Genomic DNA, 19,902 nt, shown 5'->3' with positions numbered 1-19,902 from the left:
CAATTCCACGATTGATGAAGGCCAATGTACCGTATGCTTTCTTAACCACAAAATCAACCTGCGCAGCAGCTTTGAGTGTCCTATGGACTCGGACCCCAAGATCACACTGATCCTCCACACTGGATCCCATGCCACCTTACTTTCTCAATAAGCCTTGCATGGGGTACCTTATCAAATGCCTTGATGAAATCCATATACACTACATCTACTGCTCTTCCTTCATCTATGTGTTTAGACACATCCTCAAAAAATTCAATCAGGCTTGTAAGGCACGACCTGCACTTGACAAAGCCATGCTGACTACTCCTAATCATATTATACCTCTCCAAAATGTTCATAAATCCTGTCTCTCAGGATCTTCTCCATCAACTTACCAACCACTGAGGTAAGACTCACTGGTCTATAATTTCCTGGGCTATCTCTACTTCTTTTCTTGAATAAAGGAACAATATTCGCAACCCTCTAATCCTCTGGAACCTCTCCCGTCCCCATTGATGATGCAAAGATCGTTGCCAGAGGCTCAGCAATCTCCTCCCTCACCTCCTACAGTAGCCTGGGATACATCTCATCTGGTCCTGGGGACTTATCCAACTTGATGCTTTTCAAAAGCTCCAGCACATCCTCTTTCTTAACATCTATGTGCGCAAGCTTTTCAGTCCGCTGAAATTCATCACTACAATCACCACGATCCTTTTCCATAGTGAATACTGAAGTATTCATTAAGTACCTCTGCTATTTCCTCTGGTTCCACACACACTTTCCCATTGTCACACTTGGATAGGTCCTATTCTTTCACATCTTATCCTCTTGCTCTTCACATACTTGTAGAATGTCTTGGGGTTTTCCTTAATCCTGCCCACCAAAGCTTTCTTATGGCCCCTTCTGGCTCTCCTAATTTCCTTCTTCAGCTCCTTTCTATTAGCCTTATAATCTTCTAGATCTCTAACATTACCTAGCTCTCTGAACATTTTGTAAGCTTTTCTTTTCTTCTTGACTAGATTTATTTCAGCCTTTGTACACCACGGTTCCTGTACCCTACCATAACCTCCCTGTCTCATTGGAACATACCTGTACAGAACTTGTTGGCTTAATGTTCACAAGTCATTAAGCTCAAAGCTGGTAACTATAAGGATATACAAGTGTTATGTAGTCGGCAACAATGAATATAGAATTGAGTCAGGTTTTATAAACAAACATAAACATTTATTAAACTCTGCTCAACAAAAGTGAAAAGTAAACAAACGACTAACTTAACAGGAAGTTAATTGCTATATGGCAATTTAACAAACAGCCAAACTCTGGAATAGCTCTTGAAGTGGTAAATCCGAACACAGTCTTAAAGTGGTAAATTCAAAAGTCCAAGTGATTTATAGTCAGTAAGGAGAGACTTCCCTGAAAACTGATTTCTTCGAAGTAACAATAATCTGCCAATCCTACAGCCAAGCGATGCCTTGTCCAAAGGATTCACGATGAAAGAAATAAAACAGCTTAAAGGAACTGACCTTTTTTGCTGGAGGATGAACCCTGCACAAACCTTCCTGATCTTGCAGGGGTTATCTCAGACGCAGGTCACCATTCCTGAACGGAGATTCAGTAAGCTCAATCCTTCACAGAATGGCCAAACAACACCAACTTTACTCAATGCTTCGGGTTTCTGTACTTTGGTAAAGTCTTCACTCTCCAATACTAGACTGTAAAGGTAAAACAAGGTGTACAAACTAAAATTGGCAGTGATTGGCAAAACTGCCAGCACAATGGTTTGCACCTTACAATAGAAAAGTAAAAACTCCACTTTAAAACGAAATTGCGTCATGAGACGAATACGCAGCAAAACTAACTAGCGAACTACCCTGCGTCACAGCAGAGGTTTCCCCTTATATACCTGTTGGAACATGCCATCACATGACCTCACACCGGCAGGAAAATTACATCATGTGACCTCACACTGGTGGGAAAATTACATCACCCCACCATCACAAGACAATTACATCAGGCTCACAAAATACTCAATTACATCATGGTCATAAGACAGTCTCAAGACACCCATGGGGTATGCAACACAAGTAAAACTGAAATATAATTTCGCTGGAAGTAAGCAGTTAGTGTAGGGCTTCCCACGGTCATTCCCCCAGTAACAAGTATACCCCTTTGGATACTGCTGGGGGTGGGGGGGGTGACCTATCAGGGCACAATGGCAGCAGCCAGGCCAGTACCACTGTGGCTGGCTCTGATGCTCAGCAGGGAAGGGTAAAGGCAGGTAATGTGATAGCGATAGGAGACTCAATAGTTAGGGGGATGGACAGGAGATTCTGTGGCCGCAAAAGAGACACCACAATGGCATGTTGCCTCCCAGGTGCTGGTGTCAATGATGTCTCAGGGTGGCTGCAGAATGTTCTCAAGAAAGAAGGTGAGCATTCAGAAGTTGTGGTGCACATTGGCACCAATGACATAGGTAGAAAGAGGGAAGAGGGAAGAGGTCCTGCACAGTGAGTATAGGGAGTAAGGATAAAAGCTGAAGACAGGACCTCCAAGATAGTCATCTCTAGGTTATTTCCGATGCCACATGCTAGTCAGGGCAAGCAAAGGAAGATAAGACAGATGATTGAGTGGCTGAAGAACTGGTACAGGTGGCAGGGTTTCAGTTTCTTGGATAATTGGAACCTTTTCTGGAGCATGAGTTCACCCATACAAGAGGGATGGGTTGAACCTAAACTGGAAGGGAACCAATATCCTGACTGGGTGATTGGCTAGTGCTATTTAAGAGGGTTTAAATTAGTTTCACAGGAGAATGGGAACCAGAACACCAGGACAGAAATTGGATTGAATTGAATTGACTTTATTTCTTACATCCTTCACATACATGAGTAAAAATCTTTACTTTACGTCTCTGTCCAGATGTGCAATGTGCTATCATAGTAATTTATTTATAATAAATAGAACAGTCACTGTAACATGGAATATACTCATGAATTAGTCAGTCTGATGGCCTGGTGGAAGAAGCTGTCCCAGAGCTTTTATGCTGTGATACCATTTCCGAGATGGTAGCAGCTGGAATAGATTGTGGTTGGGGTGACTAGGGTCCCCAATAAACCTAAGGGCCCTTTTTACATGCCTGTCCTTGTAAACGTCCTGAATCATGGGAAGTTCACATCTACAGATGTGCTGGGCTGTCCGCACCACTCTCTGCAGAGTCCTGCGATTGAGGGAGGTTCAGTTCCCATACCAGGCAGTGATGCAGTCAGTCAGGATGCTCTCAATTATGCCCCTGTAGAAAGTTCTTAGGATTTGGGGGCCCATACAAAACTTACTCAACCATCTGAGGTGAAAGGGCTGTTGTGCCTTTTTCACAACACGGCTGGTGCGTACAGACCACGTGAGACGCTCGGTGATGTGTATGCTGAGGAACTTAAAGCTGTTTATGCTCTAAACCCCAGATTCATTGATATCAATAGGGGTTAGCCCGTCTCCATTCCTTCTGTAGTCCACAACCAGCTCCTTTGTTTTTGCGACATTGAGGGAGAGGTTGTTTTCTTGACACCACTGTGTCAGAGAGATGACTTCTTCCCTGAAGGCCACCTCGTTATTAGTTGAGATTAGGCCAATCAATGCACTGTCATCGGCAAATTTAATTAGCAGATTAGAGCTGTGGGTGGTGACACAGTCATGGGTATACAGGGAGTAAAGGAGGGACTCAGTACACAGCCCTGAGGGGCATTTGTGTTGAGAGTCAGAGGAGAGAGATGGAGAGGAAGGGCCACTAAAAATAGGCAGGAGCAAATTAATAGGTACTATGGGACAGATAGTTTTAAGTCTGTGTGTATTTTAAAGGTAGGAGTATTATGAGTGAAGGTGATGAACTTAAGAGCATGGATCAGTACATGGAACTGTGATGTTGTGCCCATTACAGAGACTTGGCTGAGAGAGGTGCTTAATGTCCCAGTGTTTCGATGTTTTAGAAAAGATAGATAGGGCGGTAAAAGAGGTGGGGTAGTTGAACTATTAATCAGGGCTGCACTCAGAGGAGACATAATGGAGGGCTCATCTACTGAGTCTAAATGGGTAGAACTTAAAAATAGGAAGGGTGCAATGACTCCGATGGGCTGTACTGCAGACCCCCCCCCCCCCCCATAACCATCAAGCCTCTGGGGTACAGATATACAGACAGATTAAGGAAAGGAGGAAAGGAGAGAAAACAACAGGGTTGTTGTCATGGGGGGGTGTCACCTTCCCTAACATAAACTGGGACTTTCAGAATGCAAGTGGTTTAGATGGGGCAGAATTTCTTAGGAGCATCAAGAAGGGTTTCTTAAATCAATAGGTAAATAGTCCAGGAGGATGGGCTGTACTGGACCTCGTGTTGGGTAATAAGCCTGACCAGCTGACCGACTTCTTGGTGGATGAAGAGTCAGGAAGAAATGACCACAACTCCTTACGTTTTAAGATAGTTATAGATATGGATAGCCATGAACCTTGCAGGTGAGTATTAAACTGGAGCAAGGCAAGTTCTGAGAACATTGGGCAGGAACTAGGAAGAGTTAATTGGGAACATCTGTTTTTGGGCAAGTAGAGGCTGTTAAAGACCAACTACACAGAGAACAGAAGAGGTACGTTCCAGTCAGAAGGAAGGTCAAGGAAGGCAAGGTAAGAGAACCTTGGATGTCAAGGGAGGTGATGTACTTAATCAAGAAGAAAAGAGAAGTACATAAAGTTTAGGAAGCTAGAATCAAACAGAGCCCTTGAGGATTATAAAGCCAGAAAAAACTCAAGGAGGGAATTAGGAAAACAAGCAAGGACCATGAAAAATCTTGGGCAAGTGTGATTAAAGAATTCCAAGACATTCTAAAGATACATCAAGAAGAGAGGATAACTAGGCAGAAGGTAGGGACATGGGTGAGGTCCTCTATGAGTACTGTGGATCAGTATTCATCAAGGAGAAGGACATGGAGGATAGGGAGGTCATTGCTGAGAGTATTAATATGATAGGGTATTTTGAAGTATAAGAGGAGGCAGTGTTGGGTCTCTTAAAGAGCATTAAGGTGGATAAGTACCCAGGGCCCGATGGGATATACCCCAGATTATTGAGTGAGGCAACAGAAGAGATTGCTGGACCCTTGACCAATATCTTTGGGTCCTCTCTAGCTACAGATGAGGTCCCAGAGGACTGGTGAGTAGCTAGTGTTGTTCCATTATTAAAGAAAGGAACAAGGGATAATCTTGGAAACTCTAAACCAATGAGTCTCACATCAGTGGCAGAGAAGTTACTGGACAGAATTCTTAGCATTTTTTTAAAAATGGTCTAACTAGCAAGAGCCAGCATGGATTTGTGTGCAGCAAGTTGCATCTTACTAACTTGATTGAGTTTTTTGATGAGGTGACGAGGGTGATTGTTAAAGGTAGAGCTGTGGATGTTGTCTATGTGGATTTTAGAAGACATTTCACAAGGTCATTCACGAGAAGCTCATTCTTAAGATTAAGATACAAAGGATCCATGGTGAATTGTCCCTTTAGATTCAAAATTGGCATGTCCATAGAAGATAGAGGGTAGTGGTTGAAGGGACTTATTCTGGCTGGAGGTTTGTGATTAGTGGTGTTCTTCAGGGACCTATACTCTGCTGTTTATCATGTATATAAATGAGCTGGATGAAATTGTAGATGGCTGGGTTAGTAAGTTTACAGGTGATATGAAGATTGGTGGTGTTGTGGATAACATAGAAGACTGGCAAAGAATACAACAGGATATGAACCAGTAGCAGATATGGGCAGAAAAATGGCAGATGCAGTTTAACCCGGCCAAATGCAAAGTGTTGCAGCTTGGCAGGTCAAAGCAAAGAGACAGTACAATGTTAAGGGCAAGATCCTTTAACAGTGTTGATGAGCAGATGGATCTTGGGGTCCAAGTTCATGGCTCCCTGAAAGTGGAGTTCAAGAGTCAGGTAGCTGCATTGCAGCTTGAGACAATTCTCATTAGACAGCATCCGAAGTGTTACATACAGTTCTGGTCAACTCATTATGAGAGAGATAGAGGCTTTGGAGAGGACGCAGAAGAGGTTTATCTGGATGTTGCCTGGATTAGAGGGTATGTGCTATAACGAGAGGTTGAACAAATTTGACTTGTCTTTTCTGGAGTGCCACCGGCGGAGAGGATATCTGACAGAAGTTTATAAGATTATGAGAGGCATAGGTATAGTAGATAGACAGCATCTTTTTCCAAGAGTGGAAATGTCTCATATCAGAGGGCATGCATTTAAGATGAGAGGGGGTCCCTTCAAAGGAGATGTGAAGGGAAAGTTGTTTTTTTAAAAAATATATAAACAGAGCATTGGGAACCTGGAATGCGCTGCCTGGAATGGTGGTAGAGGCAGAAACATTGGGAGGCATTTAAGGGATGTTTCAGTAGGCACACGAATGTGAGGAAAATGAAAGGATATGGACATTGTGCAAGTGGAAGAGATTAGTTAGCCATTTGATTACTAATTTAATCGGTTCAGCACAAAAGTGTGGACCGAAGAGGCTGTTCTGTACTGTTATTTGTTCTATATGGATGCATGTTAAATTAGTTTAGTTGTTGTAAATGCTTTTCCCCCCAACTAGTCTTCACTTCTGAAAAAGATGTCCAGTTGTCTTTATTTAAAATTTGTTATGACTTCAGCAGCTGCTGTCGGTTAACATTAAATATCCCATAGTCATCTGTCAGGTTTTTGTTTGTTTAACAAGGGGGAGGCATTCAGCTACCAGTCTCCATGCCCTGGTAGCTCTGTGTTCAGTGGACCGCGAGTCCCAGCATTCCCATAAATTCAGGTATATGCTACCGGAGTTACTGTATCAGAGATCAAAACAACTACTGTTGCATAACTAATGCCAAAAGCTGTCTCGCAGAAAGCTTTATTGGCTTTCTTTCTATTCCTGTGTTATGCCATATTTATAATGTGGTACAGAAACTGATAATAGAGTTCAATTCTCTAATGATTTCCCTTATCTTCATAGATCAGCCTTCTTTATTGAAGATACCAATGCCAAAATGGGGTACAGAAAACTTAAAACAAATACAGTACCTGCTGAATCATGAAATACAAAGAAAAAGAAAAATACAAGAAGAATTGCAGAAGAAAGCATGCCCTTCTTAGTACATGTCAATAGCATCTCTCTGCTCTAATCTCCCTCTCTATTATGAATACAGACTTATTACCCACCAAACCAAAACTGGGCATGGGGCAAAACTTGGTGTTATGAGGCCTGTGAATTGATTGAATTCCTAAGGTCTCTTTGTTGTTCATGAAAATATTAAAAAGCTTGAAAGTTAATGCGTCCACATTACAGCATGTAGAAAGAACCATACACTGCTCAAATATAGAGCCATACAATCTACGATTAGGAGAGATTACAATCCTACACAAGGAAGTCCAGTTTAAATTCTTCCCTGATTTAACACAGAATAGTACAGCACATTACAGGCCCTTCGGCCCACAATATTGTGCCATCCTTCAAACCTTGCCTCCCATATAACCCCCCACCTTAAATTCCTCCATATACCTGTCTAGTAGTCTCTTAAACTTCACTAGTGTATCTGCCTCCACCACTGACTCAGACAGTGCATTCCACGCACCAACCACTCTCTGAGTGAAAAACCTTCCTCTAATATCCCCCTTGAACTTCCCTCCCTTACCTTAAAGCCATGTCCTCTTGTACTGAGCAGTGGTGCCCTGGGGAAGAGGCGCTGGCTGTCCACTCTGTCTATTCCTCTTAATATCTTGTACACCTCTATCATGTCTCCTCTCATCCTCCTTCTCTCCAAAGAGTAAAGCCCTAGCTCCCTTAATCTCTGATCATAATGCATACTCTCTAAATCAGGCAGCATCCTGGTAAATCTCCTCTGTACCCTTTCCAATGCTTCCACATCCTTCCTATAGTGAGGCGATCAGTACTGGACACAGTACTCCAGTTTACACATCTTTACTCCTAATTTGATATTTAATTTTGTACTCAGGTATATACAGTATCACAAATTCAATAAGACTACACAATTAAATATTATTATTAATCACACTGGACAACAACAATTTTGCTTCCTGGATACTTTTGGGAGTATCTTATGGAATTTGGGCTGCTGATCATGAGAGTCACCATGAAATTTCCCTTTTGCACAACATTTTGTTTAAACAAAAAACACCTACAAGTCAAGTCAATTAAAATGTTGCCCACAATATAAGCTGAAAAGTTCTCTATCTTGTCCAGGCATGCTTTGGCATTCTTAGGCAGGACAGATGCTGCATGGCAGGATCGGTTTTAGAAAGGTTATAAATTTCCATGAAGGATTTTGATATTTGAGACAAATGTTTCCCAGAATAATTAATGCCAAGATGAAGGAAGGCATTTTTATTGATCCACAAATCAAACAGGTCATCAATGACAGTCAATTCCCCGAACTTCTAGTGGTTCTGGAGAAAATCACGTGGAAAACATTCAAGGATGTTGTTGAAAATTCTCTTGGCAACTACATAGCACCAAACTATGCGCTGTTGGTTAACAATATGCTACAAGCATACAAAATCATGAAGTACAACATGTCACTGAAGATTCATTATCTGCATTCTGTTTAGACTTCTTCCCGGCAAATCCTGGCGCCATCATTGATGAGTATGGTGAAAGGTTTCACCAGGACATTGCGGTCATGGAGAAACAGTATCAGCCAACTAGAATCCATCAATGCTGGCTGATTATTGCTGATTATAAGTGAGAGACCTCAGACATTGAGTACAAACAAAAAATCATCAACATTTTTAGCTTAGTTGAACTGTTGCAAAGTGTCAGCACTGTTATGCAATTAAACACATTACAAGTTAATGTCTTATTTCTCCAAATTCCTACATGTTACAAGTAGTCTGAAATTATATTTGTGTTCAGCTTCAAGTGGTCTATCATCAACAAAAAGCATTTCTGAGGAAACACCACTTTCAAAAAGATTTGTTATCCAGAGTTACTTTTATATAAAATCCATCACAAAATCATTTTTTGGAAAATGATTGTAACACTTTAGCTATACAATAGTAAAAATGCTCCAAACTGGCAGGGAAGCCTTAGATTCTTTGTGCTAAACTGCAGACAAGTTTCAGAAGAAACAAGAGTGGAAATCAAAATTTGAATAATAAAAATATACACCATAGTTATTAAGAGTTAGAAGGGGAATGTCATTAATGAATAATTTGTGGTAACTGAGCACAAATGCTGAAGCCATTGGTAGTTTGGAATCTGTTCGGGATGTTTAGATATTTGACAAAAACCAAGAGTAAGAAGTTAGTCATACCTTTGCAAACCACTACAGATACAAAATGTAGTTCACTAGTACATCTGTGCTATCTGGCCTTCATATTGAGTAATGAAAGCACAAACATACCAGGAATGGCCAATAGTGGTTATACTCGGAGTTGGCTTTGTGGTGCTGGATTCTGTACTGGCCCCTCCAAATCCACGTTGCCCTCCAGTGCTTGCTCGAAGGAAGATGGGGTAGATTGCATTTGTCTGCAGCTGTACTTGTGTGAGACAAGGAACTGCTTCAGGCTTGTTCTACAGAAATGTAGCTCCAGGACAACATCCATACACTATCAACTTACAGGTCATGACACTGGGACTTGGGCTATAGGATTATTTTCATATATTTTTGTAACTGTATGCTTTTCTGCTATCATATGTTTTATATGTGCTGTGGTTTTACTGTTAGTGTTAGCACAGTGGCCCCAGAAGAACACTGTGTTGTTAGGTTGCATTATATCATTAAATGACAATTAAACTTTAACAGAAATTTAGACTTTAAAAGGAGAAAGTTAGAAACATTAGAAAGTTAGAGCTTTATTGACATTGCTGAGGACAACAAGAGTGCAGTGCTGCTCAATTCAGTGCAACACAGCAAACTGGCAATTCAACTACTAAAAACATGATTAAATTTAAAATAACACCAGAGTTATTTAGAATGATACTGTATCTAAGTTACAACTGAATTAAAAACAAACAACTCTAAAATTTTTTAAAACTGTGCTGCCCCATTTAAGTGTTGGACGTGCCCATGTTACAAAATACAATGATCAATATAAATAGCAACAAGAATTATGCCCATGGATTTCTTTGAGATTGTCCCTAGTGCCTATGAACTATGGGTGGGGGGGGGGGGGGGATTGTTCAGTTGCACGACAGCCCTAGGAGAAAAGCTATTTTTCAGTCTGGGGGTCTGTGCAGAGATGTTTCTGTATTTCCTCAATGGTAGATGATTGAACAGGAGATAGAGTAATTTCCCTAAAAACAGCAATTCATGGGGAACATCACTTGGTACATGTCTGGTGCTGAATTTGTGTCAGATCAGCAAAACTACCCAAAAGTGCTTGTATTACATTTCTCTCTTCTAGCTTTCAACCACGTGGCTGATATTATCAAATATCTAAGCATTTTCATTCCTTTAACTTTGGAAAGAAACACTAGAGCTATCCCACTAACGTATTTTTGGCTGATATATTATAACAGAATTGACTGCTTTACCATATTCCAAGAGATGCACCGTTGTCTTAGTCACACAGAGGTAATGGTCTGGAGTCCGGTATATATGTCGTGAGTTTTACTGGCCTGTCCCATTACAGTTACCACTGGGGACTTCCTACTGCAAAATGTTCTAATTAGAAGAGTCAGGCAATTACAATTTTTCTTTGCCTATAACAACTTACAACTTTCTAGCTCCTGACAAGATGATTCGTCATGTAATAATCAACTGTTTTTGTTTCAGAAAGATCATTTGGCATTTGTAACAAAGTTGTTTATGTGTGATGTACGACAACTAGAGTGTTCAGAACACATAACTTGAAATAATGTATAAAAGATTTGAACAGAGGAAATGATTTTTTGGTCAAGACTGTGCAAGTTCTTTCCTTTCAGGTGATAAAATAGTACCTGTCATTTCCAGTTAACATTGTTTTTATACTCAACTTCACATTTCCAACATTCATTTTTTTTGGATTAATAGAATTACATTGAGAAATCTGCTGGAACTAAGGTAGCAATTTGAAGTTATATTTTCAATTAGTAACAAATTATTTGGAAAAATATGGGAAGATATCTGACTTCTGCATAATTAGCAAACTGGTAATGAAACTGAACAGCATGTTCCCAAGATATTAAAAAATATCCTTAAAGAACTACTATTCTATTCATGCTGTCTCATAGATTCCAGTACCCTATACATCACAGCACATACACACCTGGATCTACATAATCTCCTGGGAGAGCTGAACTAGTGTTCACTGCTTGAGATGGCAATTCACTAACCTCCAAGATGAGGATATAACTAACATTCAATCCAATTCTGCATTTATATTATGTATTCCCAAACATACTCAATTGCCGACAAACACAACTTAGTAAATTACAATTAAATTACACACATTTCTCTTATATATGTAGGTCCAAGGGCTGAGCTTCTCAACACAACCAAGCTGTTTTACGTTGGAAATGAACTTGTGGACCTCCTCCACAACTTTTACAAAGTCTTCATTCAAGTGATGAGAACCTACCCGAAGTCTAACGAAGGTATCATGAAGAACTAGACAAATGCCTGTTTATCGTACTGATTAATTTTTCCATTGCTTCAATTTTTTACTTGATTCTTTAGCTGTTATTTTTAACAAAAAGCTGACTATTTGGCATGTTTTGCTGGGATTCTCTTGTATTAACTCACATTGACTTCAACAGAGACCATCAGGCAAGGGGAAAATGTTATTCCACTTTCAATAACTTCCTTTCAAAATAATTCTTCCAATTAGTACTACCACTGTCGCTGTTTTATTATTTTATTTGTCATAATAATGTTTAAATAATTTTACATTTAATTTTGATAGATTAATTTTTTTTTGAATATCAGAAACATTAAAACACAGAAGTATTGCCTCCAGCTCTGAGGTTATCAGAGCTATAAAGGAGTGTTTTGGAGACAGGCTGTTCAATCAATGCCAGTGTGCTCTGCCCAGGGCAAGAAGAACTGGTCATCCACAATACCACTAAATAAGTGCAGGTGGCAATTCCAGTTAGCAGGAGGTGGGGAAGTATTGGAAAACAAACAGAGTCGAGCCAGCACAGCCTAGCCCATTCGGCACAATAATTTCATGATTCAACTATTGTCATTTGCACTGCTGAATCCATCTTTTGAGCTTTAATTTATTGTATTTCTCTTTACACCATATTCTTCCTTGTATCTCTCCTGTCTTCCCACTCCACCACAGACCTCTGTTCTTTCCTCTTTTTGCTGCATCCTGAAATTTATCATTCACTTTGCTTCATTATGCTAATTTTCTGTACTTGATGATTCTGTTTTAAATCTCCCAGTTTACCATGGCCTTCTCCAGAAGAATTTTATTTTGCTTTTTCACTTTCAACAAGACCTAGTTAAAGTTTTGCCTGAGATAATAAAACATTCAAAGAAGTATAATAAAATAAAAAGTGTATAAAGTTAAAAAAAATACTCGAAGGCAGAGTTTAAAAAAGTGTAAAGTACAACTTGAAAATGATCCAACTAGGAAGCATTATGACAGCATTCTGAAAAATCCAGCTCACCCTTCTTTGACAAATGAGCTCACTAACTATTATTTTGCACTGAGTCAGGGTGTTATTAAGCTTTACTGTGCTAATTTTTGTTTTCTTAATTCTTGGCACAGCCATTCCATCTGTCCTATATTACTTTCCTGTTGAATGTTTCTCTTAAATACTTAGATGAATCACATGTCAGTGCCCGACGACTACCATCCTACAGAGACTTTATCACTCCTTATGAAATAGGAGAGAAGATACATGAGCTTCTTTTGCCTCAAATGACAATCCTTATTGAGTAATACCATTATACCCTGAATTTCCTTGACTCCTCTTCTTCGGTCTGTCCCACATTTCATATGCAGTGCCCACACATTTCTTCCTACCTGTTCATCTCTGAAAAGCACAGGAAAACAAAACTGTCAGTCTAATACCTCAAAGTTCTAACTCTTTCCTCTGCCTGCAGTCTTCAAATAACTTATTTGTTATTTCCTATTTTATTGAGCTCCTCTACTCTTTTCTCTGCAGTTTTCAGTTAAATTGTAACCTTCACATTTATGATGTTAATCAAAATTACACACTTTACTTTTAATATCTCATGAGCAGGCGATTTCAGAAAATTAGACTTTGGAGTTGAAATACTGCAATCAAATTTAGATCTATTAATTAATATGATAACCTTAGTTAAAAATATATACCAAGCAATTTACTGAACTTTATCAATATGAAAGGGGCTTTGCCCAATGAACCACACCACAATCTAAAAATTATCTAGAAAAGTGTGGAAAAAAATTCTTCCAAATTAATATCCTGCCTTTACGATGTATATTCACACAAGATGTACATAAAAGGATGTAATCTTACACTTAGAATTCAGGAAGATTTTTATATTTTCTCATTGAAGTGATTCCGTTTCAACAAAAGTCAATATGTGGCGCCATCTATTGGTTACTTCTGTTACTTATATGAAAAAAAGCTCGGTAGCTCCCTTTCTTAAAGCTGGAAAGTCAAAATGGATTCAGCAGTATATTTGTGGGAATGTTTATACTAGAAGGGATATTAGTAAGGGCATTAATGAAGCTGATCCCTTTCCCAAGTATGTAGAACTGGCAGGCCATGACAATAAATGTGTAGATAACACAACTTGGGAACACAATGTTCCAGTTAATGGCCTCCTTTACACTTGGACACCTAAGCAACAAGCATTCAGCAACAGGACAGGCAATTCCCCACTGCAACGACTCACCGGTTGGGTGCTGACTAATTTTTTTCTGGCCGACGGTATGATTGTGCAAGTGTTTAGTACATTCTACTATTGTTCCAAGTTGAAGTAGTTTACTGGGACCGATGCTGTAGGTGTTGAAAAACATTTTCCTAACTTCAAAAAAGTAAGTCATTGCTCGCAACCAGGCCTAGGCTTTCCCCACGGAAAGCAGCATGAGAGAAAAAAAAAAGAGTGAAAAGAGGTCTCTTTGAGCAGGAGAAACTCCTGGTGGAGGAAGAGTAAAAGGGATCTTAGCTGGAGCCAGAATGCTCAGGGAGCAGTTCACCTACCTCATCCTCAGCAAGGAACTGATGCCTGTGCTTCAGTCAGGACATCTTCAATGAAATGTATCAGACTTTGCATCCATAGCTTCCTCCTCAGAGTAGGCAAGGTCATCACTGACTATGGAAATTAGTGTTTGTGTCAGGCTCTTTCCAGGCTGGGACTATTAATATTAGCAACACCATGCAGTTTGCCATGCACCATTGTATAAGGGAGATCACTCATCCTCTCCATTCATAGCATTCTACAGCATAGAAACAGGCCCTTCGGCCCACTCTGTTAATGACAACCATCATGCCTGTCTATGCATTAAATCCATATCCCTCTTTGTCTTGCTCATTCAAGTACCTGTCTTGATGTCCTTTAAATGTTGTTAATGCTCCTGCCTCCACCAGCACCTCCAGCAACTCATTCGAGATACCAACGACTCCATATGAAATATTTACTCTTCAGATCCCCTTTAAATCTCATCCCTCTCACTTTAAATGTTCATCTATCAACCCCATCTATGTCTTTCATAACTTATAAATATCTCTACAAAGTCACACTTCAGACTCCTTCGCTCCAGAAAATTCCTATCCATTCTCTCCTTGTAATTCAAATCCTTCAAACCAAGCAACATCCTTATGAATCTTTTCTGCACCTTTTCTAGCTTAACAACGTTTTTCTCAGAGTCTGGCTCTCAAAACTATAAACAATATTCCAAGTAAGACCTAAACATTTTGTACAACCGTAACATGACATCCCAACATACATGCTCTACTAACAATGATTCATGCCTCCTTCACCACCCTATCTACCTGTGCTGGGAAACATACTTGTAGCCCAAGATCTTGCTGCTTCGTAACACTCTTCAGGCCCTGCCATTCACTATGTCCTGGCCTAACTTCCCAAAATGGATCACTTTGCACTCCTACGCTAGAAAATCATGCACAACTGGATCTAACTTCTAGCTGCACAACACTAAATGTCCTTAAAGATCAGAATTCATTTTCTGTGGCATCGTTCAACAATTTTCTTTTTTCTTAAGAAATTTCCAGATGGAAGCCTTTCAAACTGATTGATAGAAAAATCAAGCAAGAATTTTACTGTTCTACACAAGGATACATTAGAAAAGAGAGAGGAGTAGAAAGGTTTGCTCAAGCTTAAAGCCAGGGCAGCTGAAGGTGCACCAACCACACAGGGAGTATTTAAAATCACAGAGAGCCAAAAGGCTACAGCAGCAAAGAGGTCCCAAGAGTTTACAGATGTGGAGGAGGTAATGGGGATAAGGATGAGAAAGGCATTGGAAAAATTGAAAGAATGTGAAACTTTTAAAATCAAGGTGTTGCAGAATTGGAAGGCATTGTATGTTATAAGCATAGGTATTAATGCTAACAAGTCAAGTCAACTTTTATTGTCATTTTGACCTTAACTGCTGGTACAGTGCATAGTAAAAATGAGACAACGTTTTTCAGGACCATGGTGTTACATGACACTGTACAAAAAACTAGACTGAACTATGTAATAAAAAAAAAACAGAGAAAGCTACACTAGACTACAGACCTACACTGGACTGCATAAAGTGCACAAAAACAGTGCAGGCATAACAATAAATAATAAACAGGACAGTAGGGCAAGGTGTCAGTCCAGGCTTTGGGTATTGAGGTGTCTGATAGCTTGGGGGAAGAAACTGTTATATAGTCTGGTTGCAAGAGCCTGAATGCTTCAGAGCCTTTTCCCAAATGACAGGAGGGAGAAGAGATTGTATGAGGGGTGCATGGGGTCCTTCATAATGCTGTTTCCTTTGCGGATGCAGCGTGTAGTGTAAATGTCCGTGATGGCAGGAAGATATATATTAACAATATATGTTAACAGGCACAGGGGTATGAGTCAGTGGAATAATGAGATTTAGGATATTGGAAGACAATGTATGTTACAAGCATATTGAATATTGGAATATTGTCTTGCAAGTATTGGATTGGAATACTTGGAGGATTGGAAGACAAGATTCAAAGCACATTTATTATCAAAGAATGATTAAATGACACACCTTGGAATTTGTCTGCTTACAGGCAGCCACAAAGCAAGTTACATTACAAGCATAGGGGTTATGCTAATAATATGTTAAGAAGCAATGGCGTTATGGGTCAATGGAATAATGAAATTTAGAATAGGGATAGCAGAGTTTTGGATAATGTCAAATCACGCAGGATAAAAGAATGGCAGACAAGAGTATATTGGAATAGGCCAATCTACATAAAACAAAGACATCAGTTTCAGCAACCAATACAGTAATGGATACACGGGTGATGTAATGGTAGATTTAAGTAGCTTTGGTGATGATGATATGGGTGGGACAATAAAGCCTAAAGCTGTGAATTTTCAGGTTCACATTCAGACTGGTCAGGGAACGAGATGGAAAGGGTGGATTTAGAATCAAAGGTGTTGTTCGCTACCAATGAATATGGCTTTATTCTTCCTAACATTTAATCAGAAAAAAATTAATATTTAAGGCCTAAGGAGGATGTTAGAATTGACTGTTGTCAGTACATACATACAACACTGATCAGAGATAGTATATAAATAAGAACTAAGAAGAAAGTCATTAAAGTTCTATGCAGAACCTTACAAATGATGACATGGGAGCAGAGAGAAAGCTATTCTAAATACTTCTCTAGCTATTACTGGATAAAATCATATTTCTTAACAGTATTTGATGCCCCTTCACAATGTAATAATGTACACAAGGGAGTCAGTTTAGCAGGTGTACCTAGACTAGGAAGAAATACAGTTTTGTTTTGGTGCAAATTAAGTGAAACGACAATAAGTACAAAGACTGGTGCAGAATACTTGTGTTGGTGAACTTCAGTCATGATTTCTCATGGATGAAATATCATGTATAGCATAATTGAAATATTGTTCAAAAAATGCAGGTTGAAAAAGAGAAATGGAGGCAGGTGGTGGTTTTAATTAAGGAAATGGAAGAATATCCATAGGGGTCAAAACAGAAGTGTGGTTAGAATTAAGAAGCTAAAAGAACACCATCACATACTGGGGCTATCTGCTACCAAACAAAGAGAAAGAACCAGATCTGAGGATGCACTACAGAGATGAGCTAGAATAGTAATATTGAGGACTTCAATTATTCCAATATTAACATAAAGAACAATGCATACAAACTTTGAAAAATTCATAACTTTCTTTCATCAGGAATTTTGTGGTGCAGTGAAGAAATGGGAATTGCTGGATCTAACTTTGAGAAATTATGTCTTTTTGATTTGACGTTATTTGAGAAAGATAAGCTATAGATCCCTCCTGACCCATATTCTCAACCATGAGTGATGACAGCTGCAACACTCTAATTGGAGTCTTCACAAGAATCACAGTGGCCACAAAACAACTCAATGTTTGGACTCGCCTTAGACCAAGACACCTTCTGCTGTTTATCACCCTAATGCTGTGCTCTTCTTCCTTCAATAACTCATGGAGAGATATTAATGTTTTGGCAAGGTCTGGTATAAAATTACATAGTGTATGTAATGTACCCGAGATCTGTGACATTTTCCAGTTTACAGACACAAAGTTCACGACTATTCACTCTACAAGAAGATAGTTTATTCATATTCAGCTTTAATTCTTGACATTGGACTTCTATGCTTTTTCCCCTCAAGAAAGCATCCCTTCCCTGAGTCAATATGACATCGGAAACTCTAATATTTCCAAGCACCCCTCCTCTGTAACTAATATATAATTTCAAGATCAAAGGCACAGAAAATACCTAGTAGCATTACAGGCACAGAGTAGAGAACACTAATCAGTGGGCAACTTTTGTGCTTGGTCTGAGATCTTGAATCTTCAAAATACCCTTTTCTTCAATTTGACTAAATGTTGTAATGGTACATTGCAGGGATCTGTCATATAGCTGCTGGTTAATGGGGCTTTCCTGTAATTCTGAAAATAATTATCACCCTGTTAGAGTGACCTCTACTTTATCCTGAGGCTTTATAAGATATTGATCAGACTGCACTTGGAGTATTGTTAGCAGTTCTGGACCTCTTATTGAAGAAAGGATGCACTGGCATTGGACAGGGTCCAGAGAAGGTTCACAAGAATTATCTCAGGAATGAAAGAGTTAACTTATGAGGAATATTTGATGGCTCTGGGTCCGTACTCACTGAAGAATGGGGGGGAGAGGATGTCATTGAAACCTATGGAATGCACAAAGGCCTAGATAGAGAGTGGATTTATGAGAGGATGTTCCCTACAGTGGACCAGAGAGCACAACCTGAGAATTGAAGAACATCCATTTAGAACAGGGATGTGGAATTCATTGGGTATATTTTTGATGAGTAAGACTACCAAAGGTTATGGAAAAAGGCACGATAATGGGGATGAGAGAGATAATAAATTAGCCATGTTGGAATGGTGGAGCAAACTCGATGGGCCAAATGGCCTAATTCTACTATGGTCTTATCTTTCCTTTAAGATTTAGGACAGTGGACTTTTTGTGCGAGTTAGACGCTATTCCAACTTCAGTTCATGGATTACATTTGCTTTGATATTATACAGGGGTTTTTTGCCTGCTTCAAAAACGTACTTCCTTGCCTTGTGGATTGTAGTGGGTGTATTCCTATTATCCGTTTTAACTTTCAATCAACTTTAAATGAGTTTGCAAAGTTGTGCTACGTGTTCTACTTTGTTACAATTGAAATAATGGGCTCTCTCGAATAGACACAGTTGAGCAGAGGTTGCCCTGACAACGATATTGGGGTTCTCACCATCAGGTGATTCTGGCCTAATGAAGCACCCTTTCGTTCGCAGTGAACGTGCACAACTGTATTCCGTACTAATCAGAATTGCCTCGCATTTCTGACTATTTCCACGGCAATAGTAATATTATACAAGACCATAAGATACAGTAGCAGAATTAGGCCATTTGGCCCATCGAGTCTGCACCACCATTTCATCATGGTTGACTCCAGAGAATGTGTGTTAAACGTATCCGTCCACATCCTAAAATCTGTGGCATGACAATTTATTTCACACGACACTATAATCAATCCATTCATGTTTCTCAGGCTTCACAACACGTACTGAATTCATGGCTTCAAAACTTTGAGATCACCACGGCTTCACAATACGTCGTAAATATCTTCTAGGGATTCTTCAATTTTGTACGAATGTATCAGCAAATCATCAAGTGTTATTTAGACGCCTGCGAAAGGAATCATTTTCTTCCTTTTGTGGATGGCCTAGCTGTTTACCATCACTTCTCCCCACTATAATATAAATAAGAAAATGTTCACTTGTCCCAATATGCAGATACCAACTGTTCCTGCAGCTCTACTACTTCCCCCAATCTCCTTTTCCCGCTCACCAAGGCTGGCGTCCGCCTATCAGGCTTAGGGCGCGTTTCTTTCATGAATTATATACCCTTTCCTACCCTCCAAGTCTTTGCAGTCTCACGTCCTTTTCGCCAATGTTTACACAGATTCTTCCAACAACAGTGGGAAGTAATGAATTAACTCAAAAAGACTCCGAGCTGCAAATACGACCTCCAACAGCTCCACCAAACTGACACCATTTACTACCCAGTTTAATTCCTCAACATGGTTAAACCTTCACAACCAAAACCAGATTGATACAACCAAACGACTGTATAGTAGGGCGTAGGATAAGTATTTAAAGACATATTTACAGGCAAACACAATAGAAAATAAACCCGGACATTTCACTTCACAATGAATATACGTGGATATGATATTCTCCTAGGTGGGGGGGGGGGGGGGGGGAGAAGTTTTTTTATTGATTATGTT

The sequence above is a fragment of the Hemitrygon akajei genome, chromosome 9 (assembly GCF_048418815.1).
Source record: "Hemitrygon akajei chromosome 9, sHemAka1.3, whole genome shotgun sequence".
Classification (NCBI taxonomy): domain Eukaryota; kingdom Metazoa; phylum Chordata; class Chondrichthyes; order Myliobatiformes; family Dasyatidae; genus Hemitrygon; species Hemitrygon akajei.
The sequence above is the reverse complement of the archived record's forward strand: the minus strand, read 5'-3'. Positions refer to the sequence as shown.